This window comes from Myiozetetes cayanensis, unplaced genomic scaffold (assembly GCF_022539395.1).
Source record: "Myiozetetes cayanensis isolate MyiCay16 unplaced genomic scaffold, myiCay2020 scf14, whole genome shotgun sequence".
Lineage (NCBI taxonomy): Eukaryota > Metazoa > Chordata > Aves > Passeriformes > Tyrannidae > Myiozetetes > Myiozetetes cayanensis.
The window spans coordinates 5,752,136-5,771,465 of record NW_026087048.1 but is presented as its reverse complement, the minus strand read 5'-3'; the positions used below and the strand labels follow the sequence as shown (position 1 = coordinate 5,771,465).

Genomic DNA, 19,330 nt, shown 5'->3' with positions numbered 1-19,330 from the left:
TTGCAACAACTTCAAAAGAATATATTTTTTTTTAATTCTTGCATCTTTTAATGGAATTTAAATGGAATTTAAAAGTTGAAAACTTAGGAAAGTATCATGACCAAAGTTCTGTATGTAATAGGTCCGAGCTAAAGGGTGAAAGCACTAAGGCTCAGCTAAACTTCATCCTCTCCTTCTGCAGTTTCAAGGGTGTCAGCAGATCAAGGAGGCTTTCTCAAACTTATTCACCATTTTCACCACTTAACATTGTAAAATTGTTTTTTATAAGATGGGCAGCACTTCTAAAAACAGTTTTTTGGTCTAGATCTTCTGCAACACTTCACACCATTTGAGATTTTAGCACCTGGATTTAGTTAAAGCTCCATTCCCTTAAACGTTAGGCAAGTCCACACCTACAGCACCAACACGAGCCATTTAGACAGATTCCCTAAGATAGTACTTACTAACCTTTGGAACTGAGAAGGAAACAAATGTCTCACTGCTACAACCTGACTCTTAATGACCAGACATACTGATGCAATATTCTTTTATATCATTTTTTGAAAATGGAGGATCTGCCTGTAACATGGATTGTAACCAACATGGTTTCAAGTTCTTATCATCTTGGGATTTTTCCAGATGTGTTCTCTTTAGTATTTTTCACTCCACAATAAGCTTTATATCCAATATCCTTGTGTGGAGGGAATCTCAGCAGAACATTGCTACAGGATACAAATACACAGGAAAAGCAACCTGCAATCCCTTAATCCCTTTTGCAAATTGCACTTCATTTGAAAAGCAGAAAAGACACTATGATAGATCTGGTTTTGCAAAGATGTGGGAGAGGGACCTCCAGTGTTTCTGGAGATTGTTCTTAAAATGAGTACTTAAAGTCCATGGATATGTTTTCAATTTTTTCAGTTCATCTCTATCTTCATTGTCAATGGCAAGGCTGCATTACAAACTTAACCTTCAACTATATTTCAGTGCCTTTTTCCAAACACTTCTTACTGCAAATCATAGATGCATTTCTTTTGAAGGATCATTTGAAGTACATGGTGTAAAAACTGCTAAATATTTAAGTGACTTAAGAGCTTGTTTTCAAAATTACTTAAGTGCTTAGGTGCTTTCAGCCTGTTGAAAGGAATGTCATTTTGGCAGTGGCGTCTTTGATATGAAAACGTGCAAACATGACAGTCATTTTCCCTTCAAAAGATCCAGGGCAAAATGAACACCTGAAATGGCTACACAGTTAACACTGAGATTGAATAGTATGGATTTGGCAGGGAAATTTCTAGAAGCCTGATGAGGTGTCCTTGTGTTAGTCACTGCAGAAAGTCTTGGAATGTGAAAGTCATATTACCTTCCCACAAGGGGCTGAAAGCATTACAGAACCATCTAGCAAAAGACTTTCTAGTAACCCTCCTTACAGCAGGAGAGATCCTGATTTCTCAGCTGGAACAACCCACAGTCTAATACTTCACAGAGTCAGCAAGACTTTCTCCACTGCACTGAAATATTTCACATTCCAGCAGTCTTCCCTATTTCACCTCCAAGTGGGATGAAAAAACCTGTGAAACTGGGAAGGGGGAAAAAAAAACCCAAAACACAAAACCACACACTCCCCAGAAAACCCAAACCAACTAATCAAATGAACCAACCAACCCACCACACAGGATGGGAAAGAATTCAAACCTTCTCTCCAAAACAACCATGGGATGACAATCAAAGGGAGAAGTGTTTCACTGCATATAATAAAATGTGCATCAGGTCACAAAAAATGAGATTATTAAAAGGACCCTGCTTAAAGTCTCCTCCCCTTTCTCACCAAGTTGCCCACTTGTCACAAACTGCAGCCCTCTGACAGCAGGGCTCAGATAAATGCCTAGGTGACCTTAGAAAATAAAAATACTAATTAGTAATGTAGATTTTAAAAAGAGGTAGAGATGGATAATGGCAGTAACTCAAAAAAAATAATCTAGTGGGCTCATAGGCAATCAGAAATTTGCTGACATGGACAACAAGAAATTTCTCAAAGAGTTAAATGATGCAATACACAGAATTATCTGGAAAGACACCACAAACACTGTTATGACAGTCATGAAAAGAGAAAGAAAGTCCTCTGGGAAGCCAACAGTAACATTTCACCCTTTGTCTAATTATCTTCAAGAAACGTCTTCCTACAAAGAGTTTGAAATTTTGCAGAAAGCCTGTGAATTAGTTACCCCAACCTCTTAATTATCATGGGACTACTCACATGCAGGCTTTCATGTGACTATACCCTTTGTGTATTGTGAGGGGACAGTATTTCACTTCCATGAATTCCAATGTCATTTTAGCATCAACCCATACTTCCTGTAAGTCCTGTCAACTCACATATATCCATATACATCTGTGTATTAACTGTAACAGAAATTTCTTAGCCTGCATATGCACAGTACCTACTTAAACAATCTGAGACCCTCTGTTTTAACTCACAACAAGGATGTGAGATACGTCATGCAGAAACATACACTAATTCAACAAGTTTAAAGGGCTCTGAGCTTTTAGCCTATTTTACCTTTTTAATTTATATCAAGCCAACTTCAATTTCCTTCAATATTTATCATTCTGGTTAGATTATGTATCTTGCCAGCTACTGACAATGGCAACTTGAAGTGGCTACAAAACTTCAGCATTGTTCCAAAGTCACATTTCCACTGATGCGAAAAGCTCTCTTTTTGTAGTATTTTAGTGAGGAAAAAATAATAAAGAAAGAATATTTAGAAATATTTTTTAAAAAATATTACACCCTTTAAGGCTGTCTTTGAGTATGTTGCCTAGCACGTTGGTATAGTGTATCTGTTAGTTTAGCTGTTCACATCTATTAAATCATGTTCAGTGCAAGTCCTTTGGATTGCATCCAAAATTCATTACATTCACAAGATAAAGCTCTCACAGTGCACCAGGTTTATCTGGCTACATAATTTGTGCACACAGCCAGCAGCTTGAACTGCAGCAGTTGACACCTACTACCAGAGTTTTAATCTCTTCAAACGTTCAGTAACTCCACTAAAACATGCACTTGTCTCTAGAAGGTGCATAACAGAGAAATCAAGCACTATATCTGATGAAAAGTTCTGATGCTTACATGGAGCAAGCCTTTTATTAAAACAAAAATTGCAGGTTACCCCACCTAAGCCTGAAGGTGCCTTTCTGTTTCATTTTAAATTCTTTGAAAACTTCCAAGTTCTCCTTCTGGATGTGTCCAGAACTACTGCAGTCCAAGACAGCTCAGTGCATGTCTCCAGTCTAAGCTTGACTGAGCTCCAGAAGTTTTCGTTCCTTTGCCTAAAACACACATGATCCAGTAATTGTCCTCCAGGATGTACAGAGTGATGATCAAGCCTCTTATATTCACAAATGCAACTAGTTTTTTTGTAGCCTGTGGAATCATCTCCTTTGGCATCCTGGGCGGTGACTCACCTGGGATAGGGCTGTGACTCACTCTTCTCTGGGGCCTTGGGGCTGCACCTCACCCCCGGCTGATCTGGGCCAAGGTGCCACCAGCTCTGCAAAGCTCTGCTCCCATAGAGGAGCACCAAAGACCCCAAATAAAACAATAATTGTGAGATTCAGGGCCATCCTAGGGCAGTCTTGAAATTTTGGTCCTGTTCCTAGGGCTTAATTCAGCAAACATTCAGTAGTAAAACTGTGTTGCCTGATTATCTGGCATCCAATTCTATAACATTTCATTGCCCTCTGAAAATCTAGGACACAACACTGGTGAGATGCAACAGGGATCATGCACCCGATTTCCCCACATATCTATTCACAAAATGAAAATTTTGGCTTTTCAAAATATTGCTATGCCGGAGGGGGCCACAATTCTGCTTCGGTCTTTGTTGAAGAACATATAATTTAATTCAGGATCCAACAAGTGTTGTGACATTCACCTTGTAAGTAAAGGGGAGAAGCAAGAACTGCTTGCTTCTGGGTCATGAGCTGCAGTCATACAATATATGATGACTATGATTTGTTTCTTTAATTTTCCTTAATCTTTGTTCACAATATGTATTTGCTGAATGTGCATTAGCAATAAATATATCATAAAAGGGAAAGTATTACAATAATGAGTCTGATCTAATACTAAAGACCTCTTAAATTTAATAATTAGCTTAAATATGGATTTAACACCATAGTAAGAGGTTTGATAATTAGTAAAGTATATTGTTGTGGTATGAATAACAACATACAGTTAGCTCATTGGCATCCAGTTCAATTGCAAAGAAGGCATGCTGGAGTAGCAGTGTTTAATTGACTGTTAATTCTGATATGATTTACAATTACCACACTCTGAAAGGGTGACTTATGTGAAGATCAGATTTACCAAACATTAAAAAAAGTCCAGCAAACACAAAATCGAGTGTCAGAAAAACTGAATTAATTGTTCTTTTTTACTTCTTTGAAATAACAACCCAGAAGAATGATACATTCTCAAGATTCAGAAGGCACCAAAACGGCTGTTTTTACTCTGATTTTGTCCCCTCTTTCACCTTTTGAAAGTATTAGCTAATTCTCACAAAAGCTTAACTACATTTCAAGTTCCCAGGCAGAAGATAATTTTGTAAAAGATAAAATTAATCACAAAAGCGAGATCATACAACTCTCCAGATTGACAGAGATATTTTGGGGATGTAACTGTGTGGAAACTATTGCAAACCTATCTTAAGTTAACTTCAAAATTTCAAAGTGATAGGCTGTGCAATCATGGCCAAATCTCTGGCATTAGTTTTAAAGATGTGCTTAGCAACTACAATCTTTAGAAGAAGGATTTCTTATGATGACACTGTAGATGGACAACCTCATTTCTAACTGAACGGTGTTTTGTCAAGAAATCACAACTCGAAGCGCATCTTTCAGTTCTTGAATCTATGTTGTCTTCCACAAAAAACAACTTAGAAAACTTCATTAAGTTCCAGATTAGAGACCTGTAGAGCTTTATTAGGTCATTGACCCTTTATTGACTTTACTGTTATTTTCTAAGGACAGCCTAAAGTCAGGGTAATGTTTTCGACAATTTTCTATGAATTTGTAAAGCCAGATACTATATTTTACTGAGAAGATGCCTCAAGCCTTTGTAGGCAAATAAAAGGAAACTAGAGAACACCTTAATAAACAGAGGACAGACCAACTGGATGCAGTACGCACTTAGTATTCTATTTTATATAAGTTTTTACTACTCAGGGGATGGATACAAAATATGCACTTGTGTACCCATACTAGCTTCAGAATTTGAAAGCCATGAAAAGTGCTGTTTATCATAGCTCTACATATTGGAAACCATGACCTCTTTTAACAAGACACATTCTATATATTTCAGGATTTTTTTTCCTGGTGAAAAATATTTTTTGTTCAATCCCAGTCTTCCAAACCAAGGATGTAGAAGATACTGCACATTTAAGAGGAAGGGAGAGAGGACACGTTAAAAGATTCTTTTCATTAAACAATCTTTCTTAACCTTTCCATAATACTGATCAACATTAATCTGATTATTGGTATGGAAAAATACAAATAAAAGAATCTTTAAGAGCCTAAAAAGCCAGGTTGAAATACCTGAAATCTCTATAAGCACAGAATATAGGTGAATCCTTCATTGTTATGACAAGCAAGAGAAACAAACTTGTGTGAACTTTGCTACTATTTAACAACTACAGTCTTGCCTACAAAATTACCAGTAATAGCACAAATTTGTTGTTAACAAGTTACTGGTTTAAATACTTTTCTACCAAGTGCAAGTAGCTAGAGTGGTATTTTAGATTTGGTTCATCCACTGCTTCCAGACCCACTCCACCGGGTGGAAACTCAGGTTTTCTGAGTGAGGCATACTAAAGTGCCTGCTTTAACTGGGAGTTCAAATGCCCTGCATGGAAACACTTCACTAAGAGAAGGATTATGTTTGAAATGTCGGTCTGCAAGTCTATTTAGTAAGTCTTAACAGTATTGATACTGCAAAGCATATAACTGCATCTCAGAAAAACTAGGAATAACAGAAAGTTCCAAGAGCCTCTTTAGCCATGCTAACTTCTTTACCTGTAAATATGTCCAAGAAAAGGAGCTTTTCTTATGCTCCTTTCATGACTTGATAAATAGATGCTGTTTGCAGAGCACAAAATGTCTCTCTGAAATCAAAGAAAAGCTTCTAACTTTCAGCCTTAGTCTGTGTCTTCAAAGCTCAGACTCCCAACAGCATTTAACTGGAGTTCACACCAATAGGCAGATGGTGGCTCTGAGGAACTACTGTCTTTTGCATGAAAACCGAGGACCCATCAGCCTCACTGAGGGAGTTATAACACACCCTGTTTGGAAAGGTCAGAGAAAACAAATATTTCAGCAAAGCTAATTGAAGGCACATGTCCGAGGAAAGTAAAACCCAACATATTTCAGCAGTATAATCAGCTATTTCTTAGTAATGCAGATGGGAGACACCCCTCTCATTATGTAAAAATTACCTATATTACATAATTATTGTGAAGTTAGGAGATACCTTCTTTTTGTAAAGAGGAAATGTGATTTTTCAGCTATCTGTTTCATGAAAATGTCTGTCTGGCAGAATACAAGTCTCTTTTTTTTCATTCTTTTTAAACTGTTTACCATGAGAATTAATTTCCCCACTGTTCAACAGACATTGTAAATACCTGCCTAAGCATCACTATCCTCCACATAGTTAAAAAAGGAACAATTTATAGGAAGCTGTGCTTCAGAGAATAATTTTTTTTTGACTGAGTATTAGACAACATTCAACAGCATCTATAGGTGAAGATAAAGTGATCCTGTTGATAATGTGCCCTTTGAAAGATATATTTCACTTACTGGTAAATAGATGTGTGTGTCATTAGCCTACTATATATTACAAACACAAATAGGAAAACTCATGTGAAACTGCCCTTTCTCTAAATTAGAGCTAATTCAAACTAACAGGACAGTATAAAGAGTCAGCAATTGCTCTGTGAACCCACAGAAACATTTCCAACAATATAAACATCCTGGACTTCACAGCTGTGATTTTCTAAGGTAGAAATTAAACATTAGAATGCTTAAACCTCAACAGTCCTCACAAAAAAATTAAAAAATAATAAAAAAAAATTGGTGTCCATGTCAAGCACCTGAACACATGCAATCTCAAAATATCAGCTTCACAAAGTTCCTTCTGTTCTGTTTGCCTTGAGGTGCCAGTGTCAGAACACATCAGGGAGGACAGTACGTGATGGAGACTTGAAATCTTCACTTGTTTATTGAGAAACAAAATATTTTTCTTGGAGTAATCAGTGGGAATCATTTCCCCGCATAACTAATACCTCCAAAAAACAATGCTTTCTGGGAACACTTATGTTATCTAGAGCAGACCAGTGATAAAGTTGTATCTGTACAGGCACACTGCAAAAGTCAAACCAAGCCACTTTTCAAACTTGTCAGCCAACCTCTAATGGAAGCCTTCTCAGTCCTTGGAAAAGATCACTGCAGATCTTCCAGTTACCAGAGAGCATAAGACTTGCAAAGATTGACTAAATAGTTCTCTTCTGGGTAGCTATTCCTATCCACTGTCAGAGATGCTGCCTTTTCTAAACTCAAACCCTCCTAACTGGAACATGTATCTATAAATACAACACAGGCATCTATTGAAATTAGCATTAAGATCTTTGGGATTCAATTTCAAACTTCAGCTATAGTGACTTCAAGGGTTTCTGTAGCATTATTCTTCATGTATTGAACTATAAATGGGATAAAAATAATTTCTGGGGAACTTCAGAGACTTCTCTGCCTGTTTTGTAGCTCTCTGCTTTGGGTTAAATAAAGGTTGGCACTCCCTCAAGACCTGAACGGGACCTTGACACAGAAGAAAATTGGGGGAGGGGGAAACAAAGCAACCCTATTTGTTAGTACAGGCAAAAGCAAGGCAATTCAGTGTCAGTTTATTAGTCTATCTACTTTCAAACAAAATTTGTCCATTTTATAAATGGACATGCTAGGCAACAAACAAGTGCCTGTTTCTCCTGAGTTCTGACAGCAAAGGAAGAAGGTCTCGGTAATCCAAATCCCACAGTGATTCAGTGCAGTGCTGCTCTGCAGAACTGGCTCCTGTACCTTCTCTAATGGAGATTATTGTGGGCACACATCCCAAAATAACTCATCAAATCCTTCTCTACATAAGCGTTCAAGGACAAGTGTTTTAACATACATTTCGATATTGCCATAGCTGGAAGGGAGAACATCACAACTGTCTACTGACACACAGTTTGCCCTGACAAATGTCCAAAAAAGTGACCAGGGCTTTCGTAATAGACACTAAACATAATGAAAGTCCTCCTCCCTTCAGTCCTCTCCTGAAGGCAGTAAACTGCTTTATTTTGGCAAAAAGAAGAGATTTCTTTTTTCCATCATGCAATTCTCATATGGATTGGGCTTTACTTAAATCCGAGCGACTGCTCAGGTATTGGTGCAACCCATTTGTCATGGAAGATCTGGGCAATGACTTGAAGGTGCTGTACTGTCCTGGGGCAGGGAGTGGCAGAGCTGTACCATCTTCTTAGGAGTTCAGAGATTTCATCAACAGCAGAGAGAATTTGGGCACTGAAGACTTGCTAAATAGTTGCAGCACATGAGAGCAACATAAGGCTTTAACTGGCTGGTGGCCAGCTGCAAGGATGTAGAACTTCTCAGGTACCCCTGTGGGAATATATTTTAGGGACCACTAAAAAATAAGTGACATATGTCCAAAACAAATAGTGCTGAGATAGTGCTATAGCATTCAGAAAAATCCTGAATGTGCCTTTGCTGAGTAAAACAATTAACTGCTCACATCTGCTCTGAGGGAAAATTCATATACCTAATAGCATATACCTAATAGACTTGGGTGCTTTATTTTTAAGAGGTAATTCAGAAAACAACTGCTAGGTCACAGACAGAAAACCAGCTCACCGTGTAGCTTAAGCATCTCACACTGGATTTCAGAATCTGGACTCCTGAAACATCTTGAAATGGCCTAGTTATGACAGACTGTTCAAATTACTCTGTTACTAAATAATACTACAAGAAGGATGAGATTCTAATTTATTTCTCATTAAAATTCTCTCTGATGTGAGGCTCTCCACATACTGGTAAGGAAATGCAACAATGGAATTTGAAGATTTATTGTTTTCTTTTATATTCCTACATAATGATGAATAGGTCTAATGAGAGGTCTTGCAAGAGCATGGGGAAATTAAGTATTTTTTTCATTAATTTTGAAACAGAATACCAGAGGACTTAATCCCAACATGAAAAGATCAATGGATCTCTGGAAGAATGGCAGTAAGTTGTCTTGCACATTTTTTGCAAATATCAAGTTCTGCGTGCAAACAGAAGATAACTCAGAGAACATCCCAAAAAACTGTTTCATGGAGTTCTATTTAGTTTTCATCCACAATAAAATTTAGATGAGGGCATCAGCACAACAACACAGACATTTAATATGTTTATCCACTGGGTTTGATATATATAGATTCTTACAAATCTTCCAAAACTGAACTGGTAACCAAGATAGCAGCATCAGATGCCAATTGTGCTGCTAAACTTTTACCACTTAAAGGGGCACATTTACAGAAGTGCATCTCTTCTCTGTGGGAAGAAGATGTTAAGGGGGATAAAAGGGAAAATGCTGGTACTCAGCTTTATTAGTAAGGACGACAAGCAACACTATCATTGTGTCTTTTCAAGAAAGAGAAATTAAGATTCAGCATGACTAGTGACAGCAGAAGAAATGTCAAATCCCTATGTTCTGAAACAATTTACATTCTCAATTCTACCCCGAGACTAATGCCACTGAATGTAATTTTCCTGAAGTCCTTATTTGGTTAGGTTTCAGAAATCCCCTAATGCTTGTATGAATCATAACTCCATGTGGTGAATCCTTCAGCCTCCTGCATTTTAAAACCGAACTGCAAGACCCTTTAAGGGTGCGGTGTGGGAGTTGTTTATTCTTATCCTGTCAGCTTAAAAGAGATTTTAGACATCCTACCAATCTTGTCTTGCTACTATGCCTCATGTGCTCTGGTGGCCTCAATGACAGTTAGTATTTCAGTCCATTTAATGCAAACTGCATAAACTGTTACATTCCTACAGGAGATATCAGTCTTTGACACAAAAACATCAAGATAACCATACACTCAAGGCATCTCAGGCCATCAATGACCGAGCAGCAAAGCTGAAACATTTCATATGCTGCAGATTAAAATCTCCCTATTAGGAAATATACAGTTGGGCAGATGCCATCCAGTGGCCTGTGAAGAACGAGTCTATGTTTGACAGATAAAAGATACAAACCTTGCAGAATCACCACCAGCCCTTGTCATTGTTGATAACAGAATTATGCAAAAAACTATACTGAGGAGTCAGGAAGACTCCTTTTCAAGTTCCAGTCATCCTTGCCAGATCAGGTTCTAGTCTTGAGATTTTCTCAGCCTGTGAGTAAATTCACTACTGCTTTCAAGAGAGGTTTGCTTGACAGCAGGAATAAAACGTGACTGTGTAATCTGACTTTGAAAGAACTGAATCAACTTTGCTACTTGAAAAGTCATTCACTGGAACTGATGCACACACGTACCCACTCCCGTATCTGCAAAAGCCAGAAGGGTTGAAGAGAAAAACCACTCAGAAATGCCATATTTCTCTATAATTACTGCATGGGCTTGCAAAGAAAGGTAGGTTAATGGAAATCCCTTTTAACAAAAGAGTGGAAACCAGCAGTACAGTGAGTCACAGCCCAGTAAAGAGGTGACTGTATCCTGCCTCCCCATTTAGCCATACACTACTTTATTCAGAATAAGGTTGCCACAACGTTCTTACAACACAGCAAAGTTATTAAATTTAGTTTTGTGGGACCCCTGCACCTCCCAGTTCAACCTGGATTAGGAGGATAACAGGAGCAGGAAAGTGCGATGGCCATGTCCCAGGTCTACCTGCTGACAAGCACATATGGCCTCTTGGCTGTATCTAAAATCCCTGATGATGTCAGATTAAACTATTATTTTCTGCCTATATATAACAAATGTTTTAACATATAAGCATCTTTGCTCACTATCTCTGTTGATCAGATGTAGCTTAGAAACTGTAATTAGTAGTGGTAGTTTCAGAGTTGGCAGCCCTTCAAGTCACAAGGAAACCCACTCTCACCTTTCACTTTTCTGACCACAATAAAAGCCAAATCTAATTCGGTTTATCAAAGTTATCTACAGTCCAGAAATCTCTACCACCATCATGGCCCGGACTCAAGCAAAGTGAATTGCATCGGGCAACGAGAAATCAAAGGTCATCTCTTGGCAGTGGAGCCTGAACTTGTTTGTGCATGAGAACTGGTTATTACAGCACAGTGACCTTCACTGACATCACTTAATGCTCCAGCCAAAATATCCCTGCATCTACAGACTGTAAAATGGGGATTCAGGAAGTGAACGAGAGACTTCTTGAATTTGCAAGACAACAAGAACAGCCTTTTACAAAATGCTGGCAAAGAGCAGCTGCTCCAACACTGTGGACTTCAGTTGCTGCTTTAAACAGTCCCAAGGCCAAAGGTGATCAAGTTTGAAAAGAAAAAGTGACCAAGTTTTGTATGTTGGTTTTGTTTTTGTTAAATATGAGTCTTCTGCTGTTGTGCGTATTGCCTAAAGTCACAAAAGTCTTATATAGAGACTTGTAATCTTCAACTTGAATACTCACTGTAGGAGATAGGTGAAGACATACTGAAAGGAATGCAACTCGAATGTAATCCCTCTTTGGACACTGCTTCACATTGTGCTTCCTGATTAAACATAATATCTGTATGGGCTGAGTAAACAGGAATTTTGAAAAGCCTAGAGTTTTGAAAAGCCCTTCTAACATAACTTTAAGAAAACAGCAAAACAAAAAGCAGAAACAAACCCACCTTCCTTAACCCTCAAATTCCAGCAAGATACATTTGGAAACAGTTTCTCCCCCTCTTCCATTTCAAAGCAGTAGAAACAATCACAGTTAAATCACAAGCAGTGTGTTCTAAAGAAGCCAGTTTGGAATATGACAGCTTCTGTTCAATTTTAACAGTATGAAAGCAGCAAAGACATTTTAGCCCTTTCTTGCCCTCACAATTCAAAACTGCACAGGGATTTTTAAAACAGCTGATCATTATTATTACTTAAATGTTAAACATGCTCAGAAACTATGACTCTGCATTCAGTCCTGATGTGATGAATTTGGCCAGCAACAAACACAGGCAGATGCCACAGTTTTATGAAAACTGATGAATTACAGAAGAATTGCCAGTGCCTAAGTAATAAATCTGAACCTGATCCTGCAAAATTGTAAACATTCCTATGGGAAGCAAAAAAAGTACTCCAATCACCTCAATGTGAGCAAATCCCTGAATTGGGGGGGAGGTAAGACAGAAAGACATTAAAAAAGAGACAGTCCTTTTGGTGTGCAATATGTTTTAACAAGCACAAGCAATGTCTGAAGAAGTAAAGGAATATAAGAAATTACATTTTTAATGGCTTCTTATCACTACAAAAAGATCAAAACTGACATCCTGCCTTAACCCCTGTGTTTCAATACATGAACGGTATTTCCTGGGTCATCCAAGCTGAACAGTACTAACAGTTAACAGTTAACCCACAATTTTAAATCCTTATTTTTATGCTGGTTTAGTGAAGTGCTTAAATTCCCCACAGAAACCCTGAAAATTTGCAAGAAAGTTTCCCCACTATTCCACACTCACTTCCCCAGTGAATGCAGCTCCATGGAATAACAAGAAAGTGAGACAGAGCTTTCATTTCTGCCAGATTAAGCAATTGAATCCATTCCATGTAATTTATCACCCTTTGGGGCAGTTTGTGTCAGGAGATGTCATTTTATTGCAATTATGCAGGGTGGGATTGCACAGGCTCTTACTTCTCTTTGCCAATCTGATAAGCAAAAATATTTCTTCTTTTTACTTTCGTAGAAACTACATGTTTTAGATAAAAATAACCCAACAAAAATGCAAGTATAATATACAACCAACTAACAGTCTGATGTTACCGAGTCAGGACTACAACAATCATCTTTACTATGGGAAAAAAAGTCCAGGACACCTGAAAACCTTCCAAGTCAACATTTACTCTCAGATTAGTGTCAATAGTTTTGCTGAATTTGCCATTTAGAGACAGGTTTGTCCTTCCATGCACTTCTCCCCAGCTAATCCAAACAGAGTATCAGGGGAATCCGCTTGATTCAAGATTGCAGATTTTAGTCATGTGATATTCAAGTATCCAAGTGACGTTTTCCTCCTGGGGGTGTAGTATCCATGCTCACAGATATCCAAGTGCTGATCCAGCAAGGCCAAGCACAACAGATGTTTTCCACCAAGAAACAAGTTTCATGGAGAAGGGTTTTTAAAAAATGGTTTCTTTATCCATCCTTTCCCCAACACAAGAGCAAAGAAAACACATTCCAACTTGGATATCATGACTCACATAGAAGGCAACATGCAGGAAACCACACTACTCCTATCAGCATCCTTAGGCTCACAGCAAACATTTCACTTTGGGCAGTCTTCTCCTGTTCTCTTATCTCACCAGGCCACGCAGCCACAAAAGACAGACCCTGCCCCACCTCTTGGGCAGGCAAGGTCCAAGGTGCCACATCAGTTCTGCTCCTGCATCCATGGAGACAAATTTGGACCTGCTCACTATCAGGTTCCTCTGCTAAACATCATTCCAGTGCAAGAAGAGATCAATAAAATCCAGACAAGGATAAAAGAATTTCAGAAGTTGGAATTTTTCTTGTCACAAGTTATCCCCTGAAGAACAAAAAGGGACCATTTTATTTATTGTAGTATTTTAATGACTTGAGTTTAGGAAAAAAGCAGAAGTAAGAAAAGTAAAATAAACAAAAACACAGTTTAAAGAATATTCTCTCTATTCTCTGTATATTCTCTATATATTCCTCTCTACACTCAATCACATATGATTCTATACAAATTGTGAGTTTATAGCAATCCTCAAGGAAGAAGAATAAAGGATCACAGTTACGAACAAGCAGCTCCTCTGCAAAAAGCTGAATTTTATCTACCAAGTCCTGTAATTTAAACATCCTTTTTTTGGTACCCAAAGAGTTTTCCAAAGGCTCCAGTTCCAGAAGTAACTATATAACTCCTGTTAAAAGAACAAGTTCCTAACTCTTGCTCTATCAAAGCAAACACTGTGAATCCACGGCTGAAACCAGTGGTCATGATTTGCAATGGCAAAAGCACATCACGTGGGAGTGCCCTGATCCCAAAGACGTTGAAGTTACTGATAACCATTTCCTTGACTTTACTGGCTCTTAGATCAGAGCTTTAAAAAAAACAGATAGTGGTTCATGCACTTACTGAGAAAAGAATCTACAGAACTGATGGAAAAAAAATATTTTTTTTTTAAATTTTTCTATATAAGGAGCATGGAATCTTCCTGCGAAGGGAAATTCTAAAACCAGGACCAAAATAAATCCCACCAAAGTGGGATGCCAAGTAGCAGCAGCATAGGACTGATGTGAAATAGCCAACAAGCAAGACCTTAAGCTGTGATTTGAAGAGGCACATACTACATTATCTGAGTTTGTTCATGTACTATCAATATTTTTACACCAATGACATTTTGTTGTTGTTTTTTAGCATAAAGCACCTTGCATGCAAACTGTCTTCAGGAAATCTAACAGTTGACCAATATCCTGTAATTATCATACCTTGTTCAGAGATAAAGGAACAAGTTCAGAGATAAAGCAAGGCGCCAACAGCCTTGATCAGCAACACAGAGCAGGCCAATGGGAATGCTGAAAACAGAAGCCCACATTCCAGCAACTCCCACAAATATCCCCAAACCAGCCCATGAGGCCACTTGCTCTCACAAGGACTGCTAAGAGATCGTATCAACACTGGCATATTTCGAGTTCGAGAACAGTTCCTGTGGAGAAGCCCCACATTTAACACTTGGTACCACCATATTTCAAAAATATGTAACAGATGTCTGTGTATGGTGTTGACAAGTGCTGACTGTTTAACAGCAACCAAAATTGTGAACACTGACCCATCTCTGGGAATGCCATAACCCTGCAGGGAGAAGCTGCACAGATCTGATGTGTGACATGACACTCACAAGTCCCCGAGAGAAAAATGGGTGCAACAGAACATTCCAGGAGATAACCAAGTTGTTTTAAATTACAGAGTTTGAATCTGTTATTGTCAACTAAACAAAGAACAAAAATTAACAAAAAAATAATCAGGCAACAGTGAAGCACATGGTTTCAGCTTTGCTCCCTTTATATAGAGAAAGATACAAGGCAAAGTCAGTGCCTATCAGATCACTCCGTTGATCAATCTCTTTTATTTATATCTGCTTAGCATCCCTCTAATTAATCCTCTAAATGAAGTACTAAACCATGCATTCGCCCTAAAGATCTAATACACACCATCTAGTGTAATGTATTATCCTGAATAAAAAGAAGTTATTCAAATGCAAACCACTCTTACTCCACCTAGTATACATTAACAACACAACCATATCCATTGATCACATATTTCAACCACATATATTCATAACTGAGCTACCTTTAATTACCCAAGTCACCCTCCAAACTGAATTTACACCAGGGAAAGCTGCTTTCTGAAAACAAAAGAACTAATAACTGAACTGTATTTGTGCCTATTCTAGGGAACAAGACTTGTCACAGAATTCTCCAGACAGCACTACAACCACTGAAAGCATTTCTCAATTAAAAGCTACTTTGCCTATCAACAGTGGTAGAGGTGCTACTATCACGGTCCAAACTCTTTTAGAAGTTGGTCTGACACAGTAATTTTTCTGCTTTTACTTTTTTCCTACTTGCAAGAAACAACAACCTCCTAAACCTGAAGCCTGTTATGATAACACAACACTCCAGGGGACACAGCTAAAATTGCTTATGCATGGTTGACTTTAGAGTTCCCTGGTTTTTTAAGTGCTTAACCATCAAACCCTCCTTTTCTCAAACAGAACAACTCAAAGCTCACAGTGGTCCCTCCACTGACTGCAATTCACTGTAGATAATAAACCTGAGTTTCAAAGTAAAAAAAAAAAAATCCAAAGTATCACTACTAAGTGTGTGCCTGGCATTTCAGCTCCATTCTCAGTACAACTGCCACTGTGAACAGGCTGAATATCACACAGGTGATGTCACATCACAGAGAACTGAGACTACAATGTAGAAAACCAGCTTTTATGTTGCCACTGTCTGCACAGAATCACACACTGAGGCCAACTTGAGTCTTCAAGATGATTCTGTTCATTTTTGGTTTATTTTCAGTCTTTGTTTAATGCATGTTTGCCTAGCACAGTTACTCAGTTTGTTCTACAGCAAAGCAAACGTTTTGTACTGAACTCATGAAACTAATCACTGACCAGAAGCAACACAGTTCACTTTCTGTAATTAAATCTGCTGGAGTTCTGAATGAACCTGCTGCATGAAGTGTGAAAAGACAAAAATCCTGCACCATGTAACACCTCCAGGTGTTTCTAAGAGTTAGCTGGGAATCAAAAGTTGCTCCTTCAATTACAATAGAGTTGTTTCAGATTAAACTTATCATTAGTAAGACCTGAAATTAGCCCTGTTCCTAAATAAAACCTGACAAGTTACATTCAGGGCACAATTATGACAACACCTATACTCACTTCGAAGGGCTCTCTGGGACAGCCCATACCAGCTGATCTCTTATTTCTAACTTGGCTAAAAATTCTCATTTTACAGCACTTTTCTCCTTGAAAGGCAGTCTCTCCTAGTAGTCTATTACTACATACCCTGGAAGTGGAATTCCATGGTGATGGCAAAGACAGCATCAAGAATTACATGTATCCAATGAATTTCAGCAGTATCAAGTTTCATTATAAACTCCTGATGATACTGAATGGGTGGAAATCACATCAACCAGTAGGTAACTACCAACTTTACATCAGTTTGAGTTAGCAAACTACAGCTTGGTAGTTCAACTTGGTAGGAGTGAATTGGCAGTTCTACAAACAGGACTAAACTCAGGCAGATTTGGGCTATTTTCAGTTTTTGCTCTTGCCAGAGAAGACAAGAAAAACATGCACAGCAGAATGACAGAATATTAAGAGCCCCTCAGGCATTATATCATTGTATTGAGCTACTAACAACTGGTGACTTAGACGGTGGTTTCTGATTAAAAAATTAAGCCACACTGATTCAACAACAGGTGACCACACAGTGAATTACAAATATTTCTATTACTTTTGTTGGCTATTCATGTCATTGATGCACCAAGTTGTCTGTCGTCTCTGCCAGCAGACATCATCATGCATAAGTGTACATAAGTGTAACCCATATTGTACTGAAATCTTGAATATAGCTCAGTTTTGCTGATCCTTTGATTAAATAAAATATAAAATGATAAAAAATATAGAAAAAGGAGATGACACTATCAAGAGATATGGAAGAAACTCTATACAAGAGAAGTGTCTAAAAAGCAAAGAATTCTTTACCTTGAAATAAAGGAGGTAGACGTATAATGAAAGAATACAGTTCTGAAATAGCACAAAGATAGTGGGCAGAGAACAAGCATAATACACTTTATAAGAACCAAACAGTATCAGGCAGTAAAAAGAAGAAAAGGGAAATAGTTATCCCACATATTAACCCGTGGAACTCACTGCTGACAGACTTTCTAAACTGTTCATATTTCTAGAATCTGGAAAAAAATCATTTGGATGAATTAATGGCAAGTGTGTCAGGGGCTATAAAACACACAGGTGTGGACACTCTGGCAGTTGCAAAAATGTAAACTGTAGCTGGAGAATAAAAGGTATTTCAACATTACTCTCTGCTATAGCACATACTCCTGACAACCGAGCACATACAGCTCGAGTGTTGCTGGAATCCAAGCGCAGGAGAGATGGTAACAAAACCAGGAGCAGTAAAGCATGAAGAGAGATCCCGAACGCCAGCCACAGCTCATGCTCAGCACGCTGTGCTTAGACAGACCAAAAGATCTGGCCCAAAGCAAGAACAATTGCGACACGCATTCTTCGTAAGGAAAGTTATTCCCTCCTTCCCCTCTCTCGCATAAACTGCTGGATTCGGATCAGACTACGTGCAGCCACGGCTTCTGGTGGGACACCGAGGCAAAGCGAGGCAGCTCCTTGCAGAGCCCCTGGATGCAGCTCCTGGAAGTCGAGCGTGAGAGGGGAGCAGCTTTGAAATGGCTTCTTACAGAGTCCAAACACGCGGCGCAGGAGCCCCGCGGGGCAGCTCGGACCGCGCTCCCGCAGCCGGGTCAGCCCCAGAGCCCCACGGGCCGCGACCCCTCAGCGCGGCCCCGCCGCCCCCTCCCCGCTGCCCCTGCCCGGCACCCACCGCCCACCTGGCGCGGGGCTGCCCGCCCGGCCTCTCCTCACCGCTCCGTGCCCGGCGTCCCGGCCGGGGGCCCCGCGACGAGGCGCTCTGGGGGAGGGTGAGGGACGAGAGGGCTGAGACCCTGCGCGGCCTCCGGCGCATGGGAGGCGGCGCGCCCTGGGCCAGGAATGCCGGAGCCCCGCCGGACCCGAGCAGGTTCCCGGCGGCTCCGGGGCTCAGGCTCAGCCTCTCCCGCTCCCCTCGCTCCCGCCCGCACACGGCACTGCTCGCGCCCGCTGCCGCCACCTGCCGGCACGAGCCCGGCGTGTCCCAGGCCCTCCCCCGGCGCTCCAGAGTGTGGATGTCGAGCGCGGGAGGGATGTCCAGCGGGGGCCAGAGGGGGGGGCATGGCACCTTCCAGCGGCGCCGGTGCGCGGACGTGCGGGGAGAAGGCGGCGGGGGGCAGTGCGGGGGCTGTCCCACGAATCACCCGCGTCCATACCCCCCCGCGCCCATCCCACCCGTGTCCGCCTCCCCCCCGCGCCCATCCTCGTGCGGTGCGGTGGCATCCAGAGGTGTCAGGGAACGGTGCTCCTGTGGTGGCCGCGCACCCGCAACGCCCCTGCGGGATCGGCTGGACAGGTGGCTCCGCCACAGCAGCGGGAATGCGGGACACTGTACTCTGTCATCTCGCAGTTCCTCCAGCCCTTCGCTGTTGGAGATATTAACGCACCCCACACTACTGCCTTCAGACGCTACAAGAAAACGCGGGAGACAACTGTCATCTCCCTGCCCACTGGATGGATGAAAGACCATCCGCTTCCAGCAAAAATACTGATAGCTAGAACATAATCTGTGTTCCTGACAGTGTTTGCTTAAAAGCCCGAGATTTGAAACCGAGCCAGTGACAGTGGTAACTGACACTGTGGAAAGCAAGCCACAAACAAGCAACTATGAGCAGGAT

The 19,330-nt window shown here is 40.2% G+C and overlaps 1 protein-coding gene across 7 annotated transcripts in view; it reads right to left on the bottom strand.

Moving 5' to 3' along the window:
* The window catches only part of THSD4 (thrombospondin type 1 domain containing 4), a 414,123-nt gene extending 395,386 nt beyond the window's left edge, over positions 1 to 18,737 (bottom strand). For 4 of the 7 annotated variants that reach the window (XR_007628157.1, XR_007628158.1, XR_007628156.1 and 1 more), the window contains exon 1: positions 18,395 to 18,658. The gene's annotated coding sequence lies outside the window, so the exon portion shown is untranslated. Of the gene's footprint in view, positions 1 to 6,051; positions 6,177 to 18,394 lie in introns of those variants that run through there. The other 3 variants (XR_007628159.1, XM_050309834.1, XM_050309835.1) reach the window with 3 other exon arrangements.
* Positions 18,738 to 19,330: the final 593 nt, after the last annotated feature.